The 6,089-nt window shown below is 45.2% G+C and overlaps 1 protein-coding gene across 1 annotated transcript in view; it reads right to left on the reverse strand.

The window, feature by feature from the left end:
- NINJ2 (ninjurin 2) overlaps nucleotides 1-6,089 on the reverse strand; it is a 92,923-nt gene that overhangs the window by 68,230 nt on the left and 18,604 nt on the right. The window lies entirely within an intron of this gene.

A 6,089-nucleotide genomic window follows, 5' to 3' on the forward strand; every position in this document is an offset into this window, starting at 1 on the left:
GCCTGTAATCCCAGCTACCCTGGTGGCTGAGGCAGGAGAATCCCTGGAACCCAGGAGGTGTACGCTGCAGTGAGCCGAGATGGTGCCACTGCATTCCAGCCTGGGCAACAGAACGAGACTGTCTCCAAAAAAAAAAAAAAAAAAAACTTCTGAGGCTGGGCCCAGTGGCCCATGCCTGTAATCCCAGCACTTTGGGAGGCTGAGGCGGGCAGATCACTTGAGGCCAGGAGTTCAAGACCAGCCTGGCCAACATGGCGAAATCCCGTCTCTACTAAAATACAAAAATTAGCTGAGTGTGGTGCCACATGCCTGTAGTGCCAGCTACTCAGGAGGCTGAGGCAGGAGAATCATTTGAACCCAGGAGGTGGAGGTTGCAGTGAGCCAAGACTGCCCCACTGCAGTCTATCCTGGGCGACAGAGTGAGACTGTGTAAAAAAGACTAACCACTTTTGAGTTTTCTACTGTCTGCTAAATCGAGTACACATTCCTTTGCCTGGTTATTTAAAAATCCCCCATAACTCGGCCCCACCCCATCTATCCAGTTGTGATTTCCCCCACACACACCATCTGATCTGGTCAGAAAGGCTTTTGCACTGTCCCAGACAGCTTACTCATTCCTGCCTGTTTCATTCCCAGTTTTCTCCATATTCATTCCTGAATCTGAATTTATTCTTCTTTAACAAAACCAAAAGACCCCACCTTAGGATATTTGGCCAACTATCTCAATTTGCATTTCTCCATCTCCAAGTAATTACCAAGTCACACCTTGATATATATACCTCCCCCAATAGACTATAAGCCACCATGAGTTGAGCACAACTTATGTAAGTTATATCATGCCTCACATAAGTTGTGCTCACTAAATAAATGTTGATTAGTTGCAGTTCTTTTTTTTTTTTTTTTTTTCCACAGTCTCCCGGGCTGGAGTACAATGGCACGATCTCGGCTCACTGCAACCTCCGCCTCCCAGGTTCACATGATTCTCCTGCCTCAGCCTCCCTAGTAGCTGGGATTACAGGCGCACACCACCACAGCCGGCTAATTTTTTGTAGTTTTAGTAGAGACGGAGTTTCACTATGTTGGCCAGAATGGTCTTGAACTTCTGACCTCGTGATCCACCTGCTTCGGCCTCCTAAAGTGCTGGGATTACAGGCATGAGCCACCACACCCGGCCTAGTTGCAGTTCTTTTTCTTCTACAGTAAAGGCCAAACACACACAAAATCAGTCTCCTCCCAATCCTGACTTGGGTCCTCTAAGTTTAGCAGCACAGAGAGAAAATGTAGAGAACAGTTGTACCTAAGATATTAAGGGGGGATGAGTTCAAGACAAAATAAAATGTTTGCCCAACCCTGACATTTTAAATGCTCATCTGAAAATTGGCACCTCCAGAGTGTTGCCCTCTTCAGAGCATTCAGACCCAGGGCACCATAACATTAAATTCCTTTGTGTTTAAGACATTTCCTCTTAATTCTCTTTCTCTTTGAGGGAATGGCATAAGTACAAGAGGTTGGAAGAAACCATACACTTCTTTTTTAACAAATAGAGACAGGAGCTGGTCATGTTGCCCAGGCCGGTCTAGAATTCTTGGGCTCAGGCTAATCCTTCCCCACTGGCCTGCCAAAGTGCTGGGATTACAGGTGTCAATTACTGCACCCAGTCCCCATATACTTTTTTTTTTTTTTTTTGAAACGGAGTTTTGCTCTTGTTGCCTAGGCTGGAGTGCAGTGGCATGATCTTGGCTCACTGCAACCTCCGCCTCCCCGGTTCAAGTGATCCTCCTGCCTCAGCCTCCTGAGTAGCTGGGATTACTGGCACGTGCCATCACATCCTAAGTTTTGTATTTTTAGTAGAGATGGGGTTTCACCATGTTGGCCAGGCTGGTGTTGAACTCCTGACCTCAGGTGATCTGCCTGCCTCAGCCTCCCAAAGTGCTAGGATTACAGGCGTGAGCCACCACGCCCGGTCCCTGTATACTTCTTTAAATGCAATAGAGCAGACATATAGACAAGTGGAATAGAATAGAGCCCCAAAATAAACCCTTGCATATATGGTAAATTGATTTTCAGCAAGGTTTCCAAGACCCCTCGATGGGGAAAGGATAATCTTTTCAGTAAATGGTGCTGGAAAAACTGGATAGTCCCACATACAAAAGAATGAAACTGGACCCTTACCTTATGCCATATGCAGAAACTAACTCAAAATGAACCAAAGACCTAAACTTGAGAGTTAACCCTGTAAAACTCTTAAAAGAAAACACAAGGAACAATCTTCATGACATTCAAGGCACTGGACTTCGCAATGATTTCTAGAATATGCAAAATGATTTCTAGAATATGCAAAATGATTTCTAGAATATGACAGCAAAATCGCAGGCAACGAAAGAAAAAACAGATAAATTAGGTTTCATCAAAATACAGAACTTGTGCACCAAAGGACACTAATAAAAGAGTGAAAAGGGCTGGGTACAGTGGTTCATGCCTGTAATCCCAGCACTTTGGGAGGCTGAGACGGGCAGATCATCTGAGGTCAGGAGTTCGAGACCAGCCTGGCCAACGTGGTGAAACCCTGTCTCTCATAAAAACACAAAAAAATTAGCCGAGCATGGTGGCGGGTGCCTGTAATTGCAGCTACTCAGGAGGCTGAGGCAGGAGAATCGCTTGAGCCTGGGAGGCAGAGGTTGCAGTGAGCCAAGACTGTGCCACTGCATGCCAGCCCGGGCAACAGAGCGAGACTCTGTATAAAAATAAATAAATAAATGGGCCAGGCGTGGCGGCTCACGCCTGTAATCCTAGCACTTTGGGAGGCCGAGGCGGGTGGATCACCTTAGGTCGGGAGTTCGAGGCCAGCCTGACCAACATGGAGAAACCCCGTCTCTACTAAAAATACAAAATTAGCCAGGCGTGGTGGCGCATGCCTGTAATCCAAGCTACTCAGGAGGCTGAGGCAGAAGAATCACTTGAACCCGGCAGGCAGAGGTTGTGGTGAGCTGAGATCATGCCATTGCACTCCAGCCTGGGCAACAAGAGCAAAACTGCATCTCAAATAAATAAATAAACAGATAAATAAATAAATAAAAATTAAAAAATAAAAGAGTGAAAAGACAACCTACAGAATGGGAGAAAATATTTGTAAATCGTATTTCTGTTAAGGAATTAATATCCAGAATAGATAAAGAACTCCTACAACTTAACAGCGAGAAAACAGAACAACTCAATTCAAAAAAGGAGAAAGAACTAGGGTAGACATTTCTCCAAAGACACACAAATGGCCAACAAGCTTCATGAAAAAAGGCTCAATGTCACCAGTCATTAGACAAATACAAATCAAAACAAAGTGAGATACAACTTCTTACCTATTAGGATGACTATTTGAAAACAATGAAAGAAGAAAAAAAAGCAAGTTTTGGCAAGGATATAGAGAAATTGAAATTCTCATGCATGACTGGTGAGAATGTAAATGATGCAGCCACTGTGGAAAACAGCTTGGCAGTTCCTCAAAAAGTTAGAGAATTACCATATGACTTAGCAATTTCATTCCTAGGTGTGTACCCCAAAAAATTGAAAGAAAGGACTCAGATACCTATACACCAATGTTAATGGCAGCATATTCACAACAGCTAAAAGAAACAAGCCAGTGTCCATCAGCAGATGAATGGATAAGCAAAATGAGATATATTCATACAATGGAATATTATTCAGGCTAGAAAGGAAGGAAATTCTGGCCAGGCGCAGTGGCTCACACCTGTAATCCCAGCACTTTGGGAGGCCCAGGCTGGCAGATCACAAGGTCAGGAGTTCAAGACCAGCCTGGCCAACATGGTAAAACCCCGTCTCTACTAAAAATACAAAAATTAGCCAGGCGTGGTGGTGCACTCCTGTAATCCTAGCTGCTCAGGAGGCTGAGGCAGGAGAATTGCTTGAACCTGGGAGGCGGGGGTTGCAGTGAGCCGAGATTGTGCCACTGCACTCCAGCCTGGGAGACAGTTCGAGACCTCATCTCAAAAAAAAAGAAGGCCGGGCATGGTGGCTCAAGGTTGTAATCCCAGCACTTTGGGAGGCCGAGGCAGGCGGATCACGAGGTCAGGTGTTCGCGACCAGCCTGGCCAACACGGTGAAACCCCCATCTCTACTAAAAATACAAAAGTTAGCTGGGCGTAGTGGCAGGCGCTTGAAATCCCAGCTACTCGGGAGGCTGAGGCAGGAGAATCGCTTGAACCCTGGAGGCAGAGGTTGCAGTGAGCCAAGATTGTACCACTGCACTCCAGCCTGGGCGACAGAGACTCCATCTCAAAAAAAAAAAAAAGAAAAAGAAAAAGAAAAACGTTTACCCCAATTAATGTACCCCAAATGCCATTGGGTAGGGCCTTGCAGAAGGAATGCTAAGTGTGGGCTTTGACACAACCCAATTCTCTGTGGCAACCAGGTGTTGCTGGTTTAGGTTAGTGATTAGTGCTTGGCCTGCTGCATTCCACCTCCTGCAGAGACACCTGTGTGCTCCTGTGTTGTAGCTTGTTAAGGGAGTGTAGACTTGTCCTTCTTGTGTTGAGTAATTTTTCAGGGAGGCTGGAAGAACTAGAGGGTAAATTTCCTCTCTACTCCAGCCAGGGTTTCAGGAGCCAGGCCCATTGCTCCGATATATGCATACATTGTGTTGTTATTTCCTATTAAATCTGATCTTTTCACCCACCACTGAGTATTACACTAGCATTGACACTTAGTTTTTTGTTTGTTTGTTTGTTTGTTTTGAGACAGAGTCTCGCTCTGTCACCCAGGCTGGAGTGCAGTGGCGTGATCTCGGCTCACTACAAGCTCTGCCTCCCAGGTTCACACCATTCTCCTGCCTCAGCCTCCCGAGTAGCTGGGACTACAGGTGCCCACCACCACGCCTGGCTAATTTTTTGTATTTTTAGTAGAGACAGGGTTTCACCATGTTAGCCAGGATGGTCTTGATCTCCTGACCTCGTGATCCGCCCACCTCGGCCTCCCAAAGTGCTGGGATTACAGGCGTGAGCCACCGCGCCCGGCCGACACTTAGTTTTAAATCCAGTTTAATATTTTATACACAGTTTCTTGTACTGATTTCCAATTATTTTACCTAAGTCTTGAATTCCCCCACAAAATAACAAACCTCTCGGGAACCATGCTCCACCCTGCTTTAGCACCTATGTTCCCTCCCACATCCAGTACACAGTGAACATTAGATCAGTATCAATCAGTATATGGGAGTATGTAAATAACCTAGTGTATATCCATAGTAAGTCATACTCTGCAACAGTTAAAAATAAAAGGTGGATCTATGTATTCTGACATGGAGAGATTTCCAATTCATATTATTTTGCCCCCAAAAATTAAAGCAATCAGGCACAGTACAAAACCCCTTTATGTAGAAGGAAGTAAAAGAAACAAGGGCCTGGTCCATCTGTTTATTTCCTTCCTCCTACGTACCCCAGTCGCAGACATTTGTTACAGTCTAGTGTGGCAGAACTCAGTAATTTCCTGTATTTTCCCTTTCAAAAAGAACTGTAATTAATGTTAAATAAATGTCTAAGTCAGTTGCCATAGGACTTGCCACAATAATAGTCACACTTACATGGGGCTGTCATTGCTCATAGTGCTTTACATGAATTAACTCATTTAACCCTCACAATAGTCTTATAAGACACTGAGGCACAGAGAGGTGAAGTAACTTGCCCTAGGTCAGGCAGCACAGCAAGGAGGTGGCAGACCCAGGATTCAAGCCTGGACAGTCTAGCTCAGGAGCCTGTGTCCTTAACCTCTATGCTGAAGGTGATCTTTGTTTCTACTTTTTGTGTATGCCTCAGTGATGGCACTCAGAATGCTGTGTAAGAATGAACGGAAAAGAAAAAAAAATCCCCATTCCCACCCTAACCTATGGCTCCATTTATGGACTTGTAGGTTTGAGGTACCTATAAGGAGCTACTGATGCCTTCTGGAAACTATGTGTGGGCTGCTACTGAGAGAACATGACCATTTGCTGTGACTGTGTTAGTCAAGTGATATACATAGATCTCCCCAGCAAGTGCCTCCTGAGGACGGGTTCCAACCCCAACCCTAGATCATATCAAGTA

Source organism: Pongo abelii, chromosome 10 (genome assembly GCF_028885655.2).
Source record: "Pongo abelii isolate AG06213 chromosome 10, NHGRI_mPonAbe1-v2.0_pri, whole genome shotgun sequence".
Lineage (NCBI taxonomy): Eukaryota > Metazoa > Chordata > Mammalia > Primates > Hominidae > Pongo > Pongo abelii.